Consider the following 18,335-nt stretch of genomic DNA (forward strand, 5'->3'; position numbering starts at 1 on the left):
CAACCTGAAGCAAATACTCACCAGCAACCACAAACCACACAACAGAACCACTAACCCAGGAACCTATCCTTGCAACAAATCCCGTTGCCAACTGTGTCCACATATCTATTGAGGGGACACCATCATAGGTCCTAATCACATCAGCCACACTATCAGAGGCTCGTTCACCTGCACATCTACCAATGTGATATATACCATCATTTGCCAGCAATGCCCCTCTGCCATGTACATTGGTCAGACTGGACAGTCTCTACGTAAAAGAATAAATGGACACAAATCAGATGTCAAGAATTATAACATTCATAAACCAGTCGGAGAACACTTCAATCTCTCTGGTCACGTGATTACAGACATGAAAGTTGCGATATTACAACAAAAAAACTTCAAATCCAGACTCCAGCGAGAGACTGCTGAATTGGAATTCATTTGCAAATTGGATACAATTAACTTAGGCTTGAATAGAGACTGGGAGTGGATGGGTCATTACACAAAGGAAAACTATTTCCCCCTGTTTATCCCGCTCCTCCCCCACTGTTCCTCAGACATTCTTGTCAACTGCTGGAAATGGCCCACCTTGATTATCACTACAAAAGGTTCCCCCCCCCCCTTCCACTCTCCTGCTGATAATAGCTCATCTTAAGTGATCACTCTGGTTACAGTGTGTATGGTAACACCCATTGTTTCATGTTCTCTATGTATATAAATCTCTCCACTGTATTTTCCACTAAATGCATGCGATGAAGTGAGCTGTAGCTCACAAAAGCTTATGCTCAAATAAATTGGTTAGTCTCTAAGGTGCCACAAGTACTCCTTTTCTTTTTGCAAATACAGACTAACAAGGCTGCTACTCTGAAACCTTCGAAATGAAGCCAATTTTAAATTGTGAGCAAAAACCTGAAACTAAAAATACTACTTTGAATCTGCAAATTTGTGTGTGGCGGGGGAGAAGTATTCCCTTCTCCATGAAAGTAAGGTTTTTCAAGCCAAACACTGAATGATCCTGATCAATAGCAATGGTAGTTGTCTCCAAAATAATTGAATGTCAATGGATTCTATGAACAGTAAAAAGCCACTTTTCAGGATGTAGATTGTTCTAAAGTAGCCAAGGGAGATGTTTCCTCTTACTAGAATCTTACTGTCAGTCTGTTTCTTTATGACATTTGGGGAGCACAGGTAACAGAAAAAACAGGTACAGTAATGTACTGCAGAAATAACACTTAAGTGGTGTTACCTGTCAGAATTTGCTATATGCTTATACAAAGAGTGGGTCTAGCTAAAATTATTTTAAAATATTTTCATCTGCAAACCATAACTTTTTTCAGCTACTTTGAATGTTCTAGCTGTTACTGTCTAGTGTGATACATCATGTTAGGTATGTAAAGTAGGCGTGTGTGATTTATACAAGCTGATGTGATACTTTGGAGCACAATGCTTCATACTGTGCTATGTCAAGCAGTGAATTTGTAAAGATGTCAGTCTCTGAAAAAAGATAACCAATAAAAACAACCAAAAATCTCTAAACACTACTACTTTTGACATAGAAAAATAACTGGGAAGACTGATCCACAGACTTGCAGGGAAATATTTGTTAGCTTGCTATTCATGTATAGTAAATAGAGCTTTTTTTAAAAAAAATAGGAAAATTATTTTCAAAATGATTTTGAAATGGATTGTATTTTCTCTATAACTGAAATGATCAAAATCAACACTTCATTTACAAAAAAAATCTTACTAAAGAGCAGGATTTGGGTAAATCAAAAATTATCTTTATTTAGAAAATGATCTCAGACTCATTAAATTACTATAGAAATTTCTATTATTGAGTGTCAGAATTTTTTTGCAAAAAATCAGAACTTGTCTTTTTTTTCAAAACCTTTCATTTTCATGTGGGGGGAAAAGGAAATTTTTGGGGTTGGAAAAAAACTCCTTTACGTGAAAAGTTGTGACCACTCTTATTGTAAGTGGTAAAAACCTCTCCGCTGCTACCAGAGGATCTCCTGTGCAGAGAAGGGAGTCGAGCAATATTTCCTATGGATATGCATGAGAGTTAATCCGCTATCAGAGGTCTGTAGGTATATGTTCCAGGCTCATAATCCATTATCAGAAAGTATGAGCTTCCTTTGAGAGAAGCATTCTAATCCCATGATTCACTGGTAACAGATTAAACCAATCAGAGTTGAGTTGTGAGGATGGAATCCTGCAATGAACCAGATTATTCTCTCTCTATTCTCTCTCCAGCCTGTCTAGCAGGTACAGTTAAGATCAGTAAAATTGACATTTTTTTAGGAAAGTCAATGGTAGAAATTTTTCTAATTTACTGTTGCATTCTTGAGTACTCTTCCTTCAAATCTCACAATTTTCACTATAGAAACACTTTAAAAAAACATTATCGTAGGGAGGTGGGGTGGAAGTGTGTTCTTGAAGTACTCAGAGATGGAATGACACTTTAACCCATCCCAATGGCTGGCTAAAGAAGGCACATCCTCAGCCGCAAAAGAGGATTTAAAAAAAACAAAACCCATTCACTCCTCCTTTGGGAGCAGTAGTTATTGGATTTCTTTTCCCAATTACTGCATTTTTAAATGACTTTATGCAATGAATCAAACACAGGAAACTGATAGTCTCATTTCTTCATATTTCGTTTGGTTTTTGGGGTGGGGAGTTTTGTTAACACCATATTGCTATTCTTAATGCATTTCACATTTCATTGCAGAAATCAGTGTGGAATTTCTTTCCATGCTATTGCAATTTGTGACTCACTGCAGAATTCACCCCCTCATGTTTTCTTCTACTTTCCCCCACCCCAAAAATATTGTTTTCTGTCACTCAGTCAAACACTATCTTTGCTTCATTGAGAGCTTTCATCATTTAATCTGTTGAAGGGTTGCCAATTTTGGGTTGGACTTTTTCCTGGAGACTTCATCACATGACATAACCTTTAATTAAAGATCAATCTTTAATTCCTGGGGACTCCAGGACAATTGTGGAGGGTTGGCAACTCTAACCTGTTGCCTGATATAATTCCCAGTGGTTGAGCACACAGCTACCACTGTGCTGCTGGTAAGCATCCCCTCTCTGGGCTGTTCAGCCTTTGTAGTTTTAATATGAAGGGGAAGAATTGGGTGCATTTTAAAGCTGGGGGCATGTCCCTGACCTGTTTTCTATGCAGGGTGAATGTTCTCACCCTTTCTGTACACACAATCTCCGAATCTTAAAGTGAGATTTGCAAACCTTCTTCCCAGTTCCCACAGCACTTAGTTTACCTGTGTGCAAGTGAGTGTGAATGTGACCAAGCTCTAACCTTAATGACACAGTGGTGGCTTTAAACTACTGTGTATGACAAAGGATGACACGAAGGTGCATTTTCCTAGCCAAAGCTGCTGGAGGATCTCCTGCAGGCATTATGGCTCTAGGAGCCAAGTGTGCAGCTGTTGTATCACCTGCTGGCTGCCCAGTGTGGAGAGGGAAAAGTCTATGGCTGAATTTCCACTTCATCTCGAGAGAAACTTGTGTTAGCAGTGTCTAGACTGCAGCACATTCTGTGTTTAGGGAACGGTTGCCAAATCTTAAATTTGTCTCATCAACCAGAGAATGCTACTCGTGGATGGTTGTTAGAGTATACACTTGTTTCCATAAATTGACTGCCAGACACATTTAAATTGGATTGGGCTTGAATGAGTGTAACACGTTCTATGTTTTTGTAGTCATTCCTGATCATAAGATTAAACAAAAAATTGTATCTACATGGGGAACAAATATTTCATGGGCTCATTAATCTAGCAGAGAAAAGTAGCACTTGAGTCAATGGCTGGAAGTTGAAGCTAGACAAACTCAGATTGGAAATAAGGTGTACATTTTTAACAGTGAGGGTAATTAACCAAAGGAACAACTTCTCTCTATTACTGACAATTTTTTAAATTAAGATTGGGTGTTTTTCTAAAAATATATGCTCTAGGAATCACTTTGGAGGAGTTCTATGGGCTGGGTCAGACTAGGTGATCACAATGGTCTGTTCCGACCTTGGAATCTATGAATGTGCCTGGCCTGTGTGCAAGGAGGACAGGAAGACTTTTTGGCTCACACCTTACACCAGTGCAAGGTCAGACACTGGCAAGCCCTAAAAAAGCAGGCAGAAAGTTTAAAAATAAAGTAAACACACTTAGTATTACAGCATCATGTTTCATTCCAGAGACTAAGCGTCTGTGAGATAAAGACACCCTGGACAGCCCTAGCTTTCTCAGACTCTGGAAATATTATGATTAGCTCCAAGTGTTTTCAGAACAGACATTACCAGCCAGAGACTAAGGCCAGGTCTACACTACCACTTACTTCAGTTTCTCAGAGGTGTGAATAAGCCACACACACACACGCCCCCGAGCAACATAAGTTACACCAACCGAAGTGCTGGTGTGGAAAGTGCTATGTTGACAGGAGAGCTTCTCCCGCTGACATAGCTACCGCCTCTCATGAAGGTGGATTTATTATGCTAACAGGAGAGCTCTCTCCCCTTGGCATAGAGCATCTTCACCAGATGCACTGCATCAGTGCAGCTGCACCACTATAGTGCCTCTAGTGTAGACTAGCCATGAGACAAATGGAAACTAAGAAGTGATAAGCTTATGTTTTTAGGGAATTTCCACCGCTAGACATTCTTCCCCTTTTTACTTAATTTTTTTATTAGGCATTTCACTCTGGATAATGAATGTGGTGGTTTGGTTTTGGTTTTCCTCCTTAAGAGGCGTCCTCTCTCTTTAGCATTGCAAAGACTCCATGAAGGAAACAAATGCAATTCCCTAAGATGGTGGAGTCTGACGTACAGAAAGTGATGCTATTTGTAAAAAAAAAAAATATTTTGGTAAACTAGTCTTTTACCTTTTACACACAAATCAAGAAGAAGGTGATAAGAGAATAAAACTTGTTTTCATGCTACTGAAAATATATAGAAAGGAAAAAACACTGACTCTTGTCACCACAAGTTTTCATTTGCAATAATACTGGGAAAATGGTACATTCCCCAGTATTAGCGCCTAAATCACTGAATGAATGGCAACTGATTAACTAGTTTAAATAATGATTTTACTCTAAAAAGGCTTCTTTTGTCGGACTCCACAGGAAAGGCGACAAGACACCAGGAATGTGGTTAACTAGGCCACAAATTTAAGTAACAAATCTGTGAACTATTCAGCAATCCAGTGCCAGTCATCCTTCCTTTGTAATCCATACCAGCAGGGGAAGGACTACCATCTCCAACCCATTAACTGGGTCCCAGCAACGGTGCTGGGCCCCAACTGCCCTTCCCCCCATACAAGGATTAAAGTAATGGAGAAGAGGGGGTGATTTCACTGCAGTATCATACATTAGAAGCCTCAGCCCCATTTCCAATACTGGGCACCTGCCAAGTTGAGACATTAATTTTACAACCTAGCCTACCCACTAGGTCTGTGGGCTGCTGAGAGGAAGGTGGAAAAACTTCACCCAGGTCAGTCTGACAGAAAAATTCCTTCCCAGACCTCAAAAGGCAACTCGTATGATACCCACAGTGAGTCCCAAAACCCTAGTCCTGCTCTTATATTTGGGTGGGGAGGGGGAGAAATGTGGGGTCTTTTCCTCAGGATGTAGAAAGACCGGGACAAGCGGTAGGGTTTTTCCCAGGCCAGAAGGGAGGGACCATGTGCTCATCTAGTTTCTATTGCCTTTATTATGCAGGAAGTCAAAGTCCCCAAATCTTCCTTTTCAATTAAAAAATCTTTTATACATATCTAAGCTGGACTTTAAAAATTGTCAGAGATGGAGAGTCCATCATGAACCTCGTTAAACTGTTCCTGTGGTTGTTTACCCTCACTGTTAAAAACATGCACCTTATTTCCAATTAATTATCAGACTTCCCTTGGGTGCACAGCAATCAATAGGCTTATGTTGCATCCTTCTGTCTAACCAAGGATCCCCCCTCCTGCCCATCTCAAACTCCCAAGGAAGCTGTGTGCATAAGGAGGGGAGGAAACAAGATGGGAGGGCAATGTTTAAAGGCGTTTGCTTTCCCTTGTTGGCCCAGATAAAGCCTTCCTACCTCTGAGGCTGCTGGGAGGGGGTGAAGAGGGGTATTGAATAACTCTTCAAATAGAAGGTTATTAAAACAAAAAGAAATGTAAAACAAGGGTTGCTCTGATGATCCAGCATAGCTTTTTGTGTTATCAGACTAGGGAGTTTGATTCTCTGCTGCCTCACAACTTGAGTGAGACTTTAGCCTTATGCAAGCAGTAGGTGTAAAATGCAGCCATTCTGAATTAGTATCACCACTCACTCTGCCCTGGTATAAGTTCTTTTGAGGTCAATAGGAGTTTTCAATAACTTGAATAGGCTAAGAACTAAGCCCTAGTTATTACATAAGGATGCATCTTAAAAGGAGTCCTGGACTTTGGAACATTGACCTCCCAAATGTCAAATAAGTATAAAGAATACAGGGGTTCGGGGCCGGGGGGTGGGGGGGAGGGGATGGATAAAAGAATGATTCACTATAATTTGTTGGTTTTGGGGACATGACCATGACCATGTTTGCAGATAATTTAGGACTGAATAATCTAGACTGTTGCATTTTTCTAACCACTTTCTGAGCAAATATTAAAAAGAAAGGAACTGAGAACTAATAAAAATTCAAGTAATAAATTGAGACTCCATTCCCTTTCCCCAGTATAGAAATTAATTTCCTTTTCTAAATTTCCCCTTCTAGCTAACACAAGGGAGAAGTAATAGTTTTTCCTTAAAATGTAGGCTTTTCCTTTGAATACTTTGCACTTTACTGCAAAAAATAAAGTCTATGGTGTATTGCTCTGTCCCTTCAAATGATAAATGGTGAAGAATTGGGGACCACACAAATGCCTCACCATAAACAACAATTTGATATATAGCTGCAGTTCTGTTAAATAAAATAATGGCTATATCAAATACTTTGCTCAATATATGAAAGTTATAAATCTTCAGATGAATAATTTCTGTGCTGCCACGTCCGCTGCCACGTCCACCACCATCAGCTCTGGCACTTGTTAGGGTTCCCCTTGGATTCTGGATACCATGACTCCAGTGGAGCTATACTGCTAGGAATCCTCCTGGTCACAGAGGCCTCAGGACCCTTTAAGGAACAAATGGGTAACATCTGTGAAGCCAGAGGGGAGGACTTTTCTTGGTCCTGGTCCACTGAAACTCTGTCTCATGTTGCAGTTCATAAACTTTGGCTAATGTCAGCTATTTAGTGGAGCAAGATGAAAATGAATCCTGAAATCAATCTAGTGTTTAGTATAGCAGGTGATCCTCTAAACTACATAAGTCTAGTATTGAGCAAAATGAAACAGACATTTGCTTTCATCAACCCCAATGTAGCATTAATAGATTGTCACTTTTAATCTTAAATATGTAGACATTTTTAGCCATTCTAGCAGCAAGGTTTTGGCAAAGACTACCAAACTGGCACTTATCAGAACAATTAGACATCAGGGAAGATAAAAGTTAAAACGAAATGTGTATTTCTTAAGCATACAAAAGGATTGCGGTTGCACCCTCCCTGGCAATCAGCAAATGCCTTTGGAAGTAAAAACAAAACTCCACATATTTGACATACACTGATAACAGCTAGACTTTATGAATTGCCTGCACATATTGTAAACAGACTAGACAAAATCCTGAGTCTATCCATTTATTTCTCTCTCTTGCTCTGACACGTTGACAAGAATGTTAAGACAAATGTATAACTGATGTTTTAACCCTACTTCAAATTATTTAATTCTTGGATATTTTTAAATATGTACAAAGCCAAAACAGGTGATAGGTTTTATCTTCTTATTACTGGTGAAGAGAACTAAGAATAGTTTTTACAGATTTTGATCTATGAAATAAAGTTTCACTTTATTGTTAAATTGAAATTTGTCAAAAGAAATAGAGAGAGAATTATGATGTCTTTGAAATTTGATGTATAAATGCATCGGGCTAGTCAGAGTTCTGCTGATAAGGCAAGGAAATCTAATTGATGTTGAATTCCATGACATTAGCACTTGTGCTTCAGCAATGTTCATTACGTGGCTGCTTTATATCAGCCACCAAAACAATATCAAATTTCATTTCTGATTTTGGAGAAACCCAGCAGGTCTTTCTACAGGAACCATTACTGAAATAGTAATGTGAAAATAGAGACAAGGTATTCTGTACTGACATACATCTGTCTGGTCTTCATTGATTTTATTTATTCTAGTTTGACTCAATTCACTTCTACAGAAAAAATAAATATACATTAATAAAATACATTGACTATCCAAAATTCTATAATAGGTCAATATAAATAAATAACAATATGACTCCTAAAGAAATCCTACATATATATCTGCTGTGTATCCCTCAGTCGCCAAGGCCTACAAAAAGAGACGTTGGGCCAGACACAGTGAGTGATGCTGTAACCAGTGATAGGCCACCCATCTGGGAGGTGGGAGACCCAATGTCCCCTCTCTCATGGCTATTTAAATTATTTATACACAGTGGAACAGCTTTACCACAAGACTGAGGGTGCCCCATATCAGAATGTCCGAGAGCTCAGTGGTTAAGCATGTTCCTGAGAAGTAGGAGGCCTATTCAAATTCTCTCTTATCATAGAATCATAGAATATCAGGGTTGGAAGGGACCCCAGAAGGTCATCTAGTCCAACCCCCTGCTCGAAGCAGGACCAATTCCCAGTTAAATCATCCCAGCCAGGGCTTTGTCAAGCCTGACCTTAAAAACCTCTAAGGGAGGAGATTCTACCACCTCCCTAGGTAATGCATTCCAGTGTTTCACCACCCTCTTAGTGAAAAAGTTTTTCCTAATATCCAATCTAAACCTCCCCCACTGCAACTTGAGACCATTACTCCTCGTTCTGTCATCTGCTACCATTGAGAACAGTCTAGAGCCATCCTCTTTGGAACCCCCTTTCAGGTAGTTGAAAGCAGCTATCAAATCCCCCCTCATTCTTCTCTTCTGCAGGCTAAACAATCCCAGCTCCCTCAGCCTCTCCTCATAAGTCATGTGTTCCAGACCCCTAATCATTTGTGTTGCCCTTCGCTGGACTCTCTCCAATTTATCCACATCCTTCTTGTAGCGTGGGGCCCAAAACTGGACACAGTACTCCAGATGAGGCCTCACCAATGTCGAATAGAGGGGAACGATCACGTCCCTTGATCTGCTCGCTATGCCCCTACTTATACATCCCAAAATGCCATTGGCCTTCTTGGCAACAAGGGCACACTGCTGACTCATATCCAGTTTCTCGTCCACTGTCACCCCTAGGTCCTTTTCCGCAGAACTGCTGCCTAGCCATTCGGTCCCTAGTCTGTAGCTGTGCATTGGGTTCTTCCGTCCTAAGTGTAGGACCCTGCACTTATCCTTATTGAACCTCATCAGATTTCTTTTGGCCCAATCCTCCAATTTGTCTAGGTCCTTCTGTATCCTATCCCTCCGCTCCAGCGTATCTACCACTCCTCCCAGTTTAGTATCATCCGCAAATTTGCTGAGAGTGCAATCCACACCATCCTCCAGATCATTTATGAAGATATTGAACAAAACCGGACCCAGAACTGACCCCTGGAGCACTCCACTTGACACCGGCTGCCAACTAGACATGGAGCCATTGATCACATTGATCTTCCCATCAAGCAGGGGAGGAAATTGAGCCTGGGTCCCTCTGAAAGGGGAAGGGGCAGGGAAAGCCTTCCAGTCATCACTGCCCTGAAGGAGGTAATCACAGTTCTGCAGCTTGCAAGGAGGTTGTGGCAGTTTGGGGAATGTATGTATCCAGGTATCAGTGCTGTTTGGTTTTATGAGCACTAGTTACAAGTGTAACATATGCTGTGAATTAGATCATCCATTTTGTAGCAGGAACTTGGAAAGGTGTGATAAAGCAATCAAGGGCTATCAGCAACTGAATGGCCATCACCTGCTTCAATAAAGGGATTTCTGCCAGTAGGAGCCACTGTCTTTGAATGGATAATCCCTTCACAGAAACCACTTTTGGGGAGAAGGGGGCCTGGAATTCCCCCCAGTGCACAGCTGGGAGGGCTGCAGTTTTTTCATATTAGCCAGGAAGGCAGAGACTGTTTTTAAAAGGTGTGCTTCTCTATGCCAAAGGAAGCCATTTTCACAAGTGAAACAGAAGACTCCGCAGAAGAGAGTGGAGGAAGGAGGGTCCTTGCTTCTCCTAAATACCTGGACTAAATGTGGGAGCTTGCATAAAGGAGGTGAGATCAGAAGGAAGGGGAGGGTGTTCAGGAATGGTTATTTTCCAAAGATCTTTACCTCCCTTGTGCTTTTTAAGAGGGGTGTGAGAGAGAAATTCCTTTGCTAAGCTCACATTTCCTTGCTTTACAGCCATATTACCTCTGAAGGGTGAAACTAGGAAAACCAGAGCACAGGCAATCTAATGAGCTGCAGATTTAGAAGGGCTGCGGCAGTGGTTCTGGGGTCTAGGCAGCCAGACTGCAGGGTCCCACTATCCAAGGCAGGTGTTAGATCTGGGTTTTACCTGGAAATGTACCTGTGAGACTCAGAACTAGAACAAGAACTGGTTATTACCAAGACCCAGAGGGTTTAGGAGCATGTGGGATTCAGTGGCTGGATCCCATTACAACAAACCAGTGGCTGTTAAAACTCCAGGTTGTGACAGGAATCCTTGGTACTTTCCTGTAGTGAAAGTAGCAGTCCACGTTTGTGGACTTTCTGGATTTTAACCTCCTCTAGTTAACTAGTGGGCTGGATATATACTTTATGACAAGTTTCATTCCAACCAAAATAATCGTGGGTTTTCCCTAACCTACATATACAAATTCAGAAAGCAAATGAGAAAAATGAGGGGGAAAATATTAAGTGGTATTTCTTTTCCTCAGTGTGGAGATTTATGGGAATAAAATGTTTGTTTAGCTGAGTGTGTTGTAGCAGTGTGCACTGAGGGGAAGAAAGGGAATATATATATATATATATATATATATATATATATATATATATATATAAAATAATCATATCTCTGCAGTAGCCTCCAAACAGGGGTCTAGAATTGGGTCTTAACACAGCCGAAGTACAGTCTGCATTCATGCTGAGATTGGACACACACTATGTTTCAAGAACAAACTGCGTAAATTACAATCTAGCGTATGGACAGAGCCTTAGTAAGGTGACTGATTTTTGTACCAAACACCCAAGATGAGCTTTAATGGATATTTATTTGCAAGCTGGGAAACCTCAAAACAACTATGAAAACTGGCTAATGGCTGAAACTGGTCAGTGGGTATTACAATTCAACTTCATTCGGTATGTTAACTTTTGGGGTGAGGGAAGTGGTTATAAAATGAAATATTAAATTAACAGAATTATTCATATACTCAAACAGCAAGATGTGGTATCCACTTGATTTACCATTTCAAGGGGAAAGTAAATTCTGTAACTAGATTCTAGCCACAGATACAATCCATCTGTTACTCCCTCTTCTTTAGACTAAAGACTGGTGAAATTTACTGTGTGATGTGCCTTATGAAAGGCTTTTTAAGTGACTGACACATCATGTGGTATATTTCACTTCTTTAGTTACTCTACCTTCTTTTATCATTTCAAATATTGACATTAGTTCTTTTTTTTTTTTCCTCTTCACACTTCAGTATATTCTATCTCCTGTTGCTATGAAAAGTGATGAAATGGGAAGTCAAGGAAAGCTTTGCATGCCACCTGCAGAAAGGGTTGCAGAGAATATAGTGTCTCGTGCAGGAGTGAAGAATTCAACACAAAATAGTCATCTTGTTGTAAGATACCAGAGGAAATAGTTGTCTACTGTGAGCACATAGAGAAAGGTTTCGAGGCTGAGCAGCCAGAAATCACTCAGGGAAAATTAACTGTTGTAACTGACTTGATCTGGAATAGGTAATGTAATGGATGAAAGTGGTAAGAGAGATGGGGTGTGGGAAAATATCTGAAAGCACTGACAATCCTCCCCTCCTCCCAGCAGTTAGGAGGAACAGGGGAGTCACTCTCCAAGGACAAGAGGATTCCAACTGAGGAGAGAGGGGATAAAATTGACTTTAAGCTGTCTTGCAGTCATGCTATGCTTAGGGCAGCTAGGAACTGTAATTTAAAGTGAACACAGGGATGATCTAAATTGTATGTGTTTGTTCCACTTCTGCCCTCCCTCAGCACATATTTCCTGGTACACCCCCACACTAGAGAACTCCACTGCTGTTTTAAGGACCCATAGGTGCTGCTGAAGTAGCACCAAGGTACCTTAACACAGGCCAGAATCAGGACTGATGGGAGAGGGCAATTGTACTCAAGTCCCAAGCTCACGGGTGGGGGGCAAAATGTCTGTAAATAAAAGTGAAATGGGAGTGAACATGATGTACTGGGACCTAAATTTCTCTTGACGGGCTGCCCAGCTCTGGGAATCTAGGGAGACTTGTCCTCAACCTCTAGTACAGTGGAGTAGGGAATAGCTATACTTTGTTTTCCAATATCCTCATGTGTATGAGAGTGTTGAGGAGACATGGTGACTTCGCTTCTTAAAGATCTAGCATGGGATGCCACCATACCCTCTCTAATGCCCAGAAGGCACTATGCACTGAGAGGCACTTGTCATGGAGCTGCCATGCAAGCAGCAGAGCTGAGTCTCATAGGAGCCGTATCTTGCCCTTTAGTGTAAATGTTGGGTTGATTTTAATAAAAATCTTAACGGTCATTTACTCTAATCTAAATGGATTCTAATGGATGTGGTTATTAGTGAACTAACTACACGAGCTGGAAACTGTATCATTCAGTCTGAATTCCATTTCTAGCTTTTAAGGTAACCTTATGTAACACAGTGATTGTGATAATTAACCTATCTTAGGGCTTTCCTCTAGAATAGCTCAAACAAATCTAAATGATAGTTTTTGCACACGTCTGTCTAGTTAGATTGTAAACTTTTTGGGACAGGGACTGTCTATTACCCTGTACTTGTACAATAACAGCACAATCTTGGTCAATCCCTAGGCACTACCATAATAAACATGATTAATAATATTAGTAATTTTAATTTGAATAATGTCTTTGTCAATTGCAAAACTAAAAATGACCTGATAAAAGTTTCATAGCAGCAGGCTTCCCTCTCTTTCCCCTATATTGCTTGTTATCTACACTTGGGTCACATCTAAAATTTTGCCTCCAGTCTGCAAGTGTGGTTTGGTTTTGTTTGTTTTTTTTCCACAGGTGGGACCCTCTGCTGGCACAGAGACTCACTGAAGTAAAATGGTATTCTGCATGAGCAGGACACACTGGAGGGTCAGGGACTTGGATTACAAACACTTTGGACAGAGGCTATGTTGTTAATCAATAAAAATAGCATTTTTTTTGGTCCATAAAAACTAAAGAGAAAATGTATTGCTAAACAATTACTATTCGGGTACATATGCTAAGAGACCTAGCATAGACAAAGTCCTGTTCTGGTGTAAATTGATGTAACGCCACTGACTTTAGTGGAGCTCAACCTGCCCACACCAAAGCTAAATTTATTCCATAGAGAGTTCACCAAAAAATTATTTTTGCATAACATAGTCTTGTATATGTTTCTCTGCCCCATCCCCTAAACTCACTATGGGAAATCTAACAGCTTTCCGCGTTTCTTTTGTACGTACAATGTGCAGCTGTATGCTGCAGGTTTAGTCAAGGGGGTGCATTGTTCTTCCTGTAAGCTTTCCTTACATAATAAAGCAGTTTCCTGATTCCCAAAAGAGCCAGCGGTGTAAATGCACGACCGCCAAATAAACTCGGAGAAGATTGGAACAAACAATTATTTGACAGAATTATTTCAAAACCCAAAGGGTGTTTGGATAATAACTAAAGCGTATCATGGCAGAAATAATAAAAACATGGTTCTTACTGCAGGAATGTTAATTAACTCAATACATTTAGAACTGGGGTTGTGATATACTCATTTTTAAAAAAGTATATTTAGTTCTTTTTACGTAAATCAGCAGATGTTTTGCCTGAATATGGACATCAGAGTCGGAGCCATAGTGTCTCTTCCTCTTCTTCTCTAAGGCCTTGACTCAGTAAAACATTTATACCTGTATTCAACTATGAGCACATATGTAGCCCCATTAAGTGAAGTCTGGATTCATCAATATACTTAAATACACTTTATAAATATTAGGCACATGACTACACATGCTTACAGACCTTGCTTAACTGGGGCCTTTACTGAGTGGACCTAAAGTTAAGCACAGACCTGAGGGCTTTCCTGAATTAATTGGATTGAAGTGGCGGGTTTTCACCGGCCCTGATTCTAGAGAGCACTTAAGCATGTGTTTAAGAACATAGTTAAATTCCATTGACTTCAATCCAATTTAATCACATGATTAAAGTTAAGCATGGGCTTAATTGCTCTTCTGAATAGGGGTGTTTTCCTGAATTGTCGCTTCAAGGATCAGGGCTTTCACTCTAGGAAAAAGATTGTATTAACCCAAAGATTCCTGCCAGTTTTCCCTCCCACATCTTACTACTCACTGCCACTTCCCCTTCAAACACATGATTTCCTCCCCACCATACAGAAAGTGGAGGGGAGAGAGAGGATGGGATGAGATGAAACAAAGCTGCCCTTGCACCTAGTTTTCATACTTTTACAACATCCCAGGATTAGGATCATCATCATACATGCCACAATTGTTCCCGATCTCCATCTTCTCTTGAAATGGGCCGAAAACATAAAGTTTGGGATATGTGACCAGTTATCTGTGTTTCTAAGGAGAAAATAAAATTATCTATAGATTATCTTAATTTTTTTTTCCTTTTGACTTGGTTATAGATTTGACTGCAGCTATACAATCACAAACATCCTTCCCTCCCACCCCTGCAGAAATCCAGAGCTGGTAGACATTTCATTCTTAATTAGTGTTTGTATGCGTGGGAGACAGGTTACAACAGGGACATTACTTAGTCTCTGGTGAATGAGGAGTTAACTTTTCAACTCATCTGCCATTTTTTTTTTATTGCACAGGTGCTCCAGGAAAGACTAAACATTGGCTGCTTGGGAGCTAGAAGGGAAGCTGCTAATAGGAGTCACGGCTAAACATTCAAGATCATAGAAGGAAGCTGAACTCCAGCCTGGTGAGTTCTATTACTCTTTACCTTCTGTTAACTTGTTTTGTTTGCATTATTCCTTGTGGGCTGTATCTGCATTTCTGCTGAGTTATTTCACTTTCTTATGGCCCCCCCTAGGCCTGCTAGAGGGGGAGAATGTTTCACAAGGTGATTCAATAGCAGATCTCATAATTTTAAGGTGAATTTGATTTTTTTCCCCCTACAGACAGGGGGTTGTTTGTTTTCTGAGTATTTAATTTTGTATTTGGAAAATTATAAAGAAAGTCAAACAAGAAGGAAAAACCAGGTGTGATAGGATCTATGCCTTTTAGTCCAGTTCTAGCTATCTCTGTATTGAGCTGAGGCCTTATGAAAAATTTTGGTCAGTCTTGGACTTGAGTGTATCTCTATGCCATTCAGAGACTTAAACATCTTGGTTTGATGAGAAACTCAACGTGGGAGACTAAAGAGAAACAAAAACAAACAGACTACATTTTTCTTAAAAACAACGGTTTAACTGAAAGCATCAGTGCTCCAGATAATATTGAAAAAGATTCTGAGCTGAAAATGAAGACTAATTATATCTCATCATATCTTAAATATAGTGATGTTATACAGTACATAGAAGCAGTCTTGTCCATAAGACCACCTTCTTTAGTGATCCCTACTAGTTCTTTATCAGTGCAGCCTTGTTCTCTTATATGCATTTAGTTCCCTGCATGCCTTTCAAGGGGAGGGAGCTGGCTCTTCTAAAATTTGACAGAAACTAGCTGTCATAATCTTAACCTGAGCATTTTGCAGCTGGTTTTATTTCCCACTCATCTAGCTGGTAAGCACTTGTAACTCCTGTTCTAGCTTTTCCTTTGTTTTTCACATGGTGGGAGGACTTCCTATTTTTACTGACTAAAATGGGAATAAGAAAATAGGGTCTTAGCTCTGTTTAACCTAGTTGTCAAAATGGATGCCATTTTGGCCCGCATCAGATATTAAACTGGGTACTCCAGGCTCAAAGTATAAGTCTTTACAGCTTGAGTTAAACTGCCAGGCTCTGTTGCTATGGATTGTACACAGAGGAGGACATAACACATGTTGACCCAGTGGGTGGGTTACTTCCTCTGGACTGAAGAAGCTCATCCTGAACCTTCTGAGGCATGCAACAGTTCAAATCTTGGACAATCCCCTAATTATATGATGTCAACCATGATGACAGCTAGGAGACTGAACCAAGGACCTCCAAAGATAAATGCATGAGTCTCTACAGCTTGGCCTTAGGAGCCAGGCTCCATAATTGTGAGCTATAAAAAAAACTCTCCCATCCTCTTTGGATTGGGCTGAGCAGAGAGGCTTAGCACATACTGTCCAGCATGTTACACTTGGAAAACAGAGGCTGAGAGAAGTTATGTAGTTTGCCCAAAGCCATAAAAGGAATGTCAGAACCAGGATTAGATCTCAAGAATTCATGTTTCTCTGTCCTGTGCTCAATCAGTAGACTTCCCTTCAATTAGTATAATGCTACTTTACCTTTAAGAAGGTAAGTCAGCATCCTGTTTTTCATTACTATAAAAGGAAATTATTTGAGAAGCCACCATAAATACTAAACATGATGATTGGAAAATCCATCCTTTCCATTTTTCATACATTTAGTTTGATTAATATAACTTAGAGAGGAAAAAAATCCTCTTATTTACAACTCTTAATGGATTAAGTTCATAGTTACAAAAATTCAGAACTTCTTAGATAAAATGGGGATGATAACATATGTGCATATTTACAGAAGTAACTTGTTTGCAAATTGCTTTACAGATGGTACTAATTAAAATCACTTAGAATAATTATAGGAGCAGATTAAATCAGATGTTTAGTCTAATACCATGGAGCAACTGAATTAATTATAGGAGAAGCTTTCTCTTATTTCCTAGGTGGAAGACAAGACTATTACTGAATTTTTTAACTGCTTTATTGTAATTTTAATTTCATTTCAAGTACTGTAGTATATATTATGTTTTCATTTGTTAAATTAATCTAATCTTTATCATGGCCCCCAATTTTTGATTCTAAGTCTGTGTTATCATCAGCCTGTCATAAAATCCTCTAGCAACGGCTGAAGAGAAGAGGAAAATATTCAGAATCTAATACTGGTAACAAAAAATAACTTCCAATGCCAAATTAAGATTTGTCTTGATATACACATGTAGGATAAACTCATGAATCAGACACCTTTAAGACTGCATGAACTGGATGATTTGAAGGTTTAGGTTTATATAACTGCAAAATGACTTATGGTGCAACTGGTTTTCCTGTCTTGTTCCTGTGAATTTCAAGGTTGTTCAATGATGAGTGACCAAGGGCCAGATTTTTAAAGGTATTTAGGCACCTAAAGATGCAGAATGGTGCCTAGTGGGATTTTTATGAATGTCTAGGGGCTAGATCCATAACAAGATGTATATGTCAAACTGCCACTTTAGACACCTAAATCCCAAACTGAGATTCTCACTGATTACCTGCCACCTAATCCTATAGGTGCTGAAATTCCCTAGGCATCTAAGTTTCTGGTGGTACGCACAGTCAAAGCCATTTTATGCCAAAGGCCCAGCTCATACTTAAGCCCCACTGTGATCCTCAAACCAGGCATTCCTCACCTATCTCATCCCATCTGGACAGCATTCTTAGAGCACATATACCAAATAAGGCTCTGCACAAAATGGTGGTGGTGTTAGTGCCATTATGCCCTATTGTGCAGTGGTTAAAGCACTCGCTCAGAATTTTGGAGAGCTGGATTCGAATCCCATTCCCCTTGAGAGGTATAAGGTCTTGAACTCAGGTCTTCCTCTTCCCAGCTGAGTGTTCTAGTCACCAGCTATATAAAGTATTCTAGGATGGGTGATTCTCAGTCTCTCATGTCGAAGCTGTTCCACTTTGTGTAAAATACTTAAATAATCATTGGAGGAGGGACTTGAACATGAGCTTCCCACATCCTAGCTGAGTGCTAAAACCACTGGGCTGTAGAGTCACTGTCTCTAGGGCCTGATGGTTATTTAAATATCTTATATAAAGTAGAACAGCTTCAACAAAAGAGATGGAGGTTAAGCCTAAAACACCTCTTTAGCTCAGTGTTTGACACTCACAAGTGAAATGGGAGACCTGGGTTCAAGTCCCTGTCCCTCTCACATACAGTAGGGATGTGAATTTAGGTGTCTGCCAGCCTGAATGAGTGTTCTAATCACTGGGCT

The 18,335-nt window shown here is 40.0% G+C and overlaps 1 long non-coding RNA gene across 1 annotated transcript in view; it reads right to left on the bottom strand.

Moving 5' to 3' along the window:
* Window positions 1–6,805: 6,805 nt before the first annotated feature.
* The window catches only part of LOC142071769 (uncharacterized), a 248,325-nt gene continuing 236,795 nt past the window's right edge, over window positions 6,806–18,335 (bottom strand). Inside the window, exon 6 of the long non-coding RNA XR_012667962.1 lies at window positions 6,806–7,126. This is a non-coding gene — a long non-coding RNA (uncharacterized LOC142071769). The remainder of the gene's footprint in view (window positions 7,127–18,335) is intronic.

The sequence above is a fragment of the Caretta caretta genome, chromosome 4 (genome assembly GCF_965140235.1).
Source record: "Caretta caretta isolate rCarCar2 chromosome 4, rCarCar1.hap1, whole genome shotgun sequence".
NCBI lineage: Eukaryota > Metazoa > Chordata > Testudines > Cheloniidae > Caretta > Caretta caretta.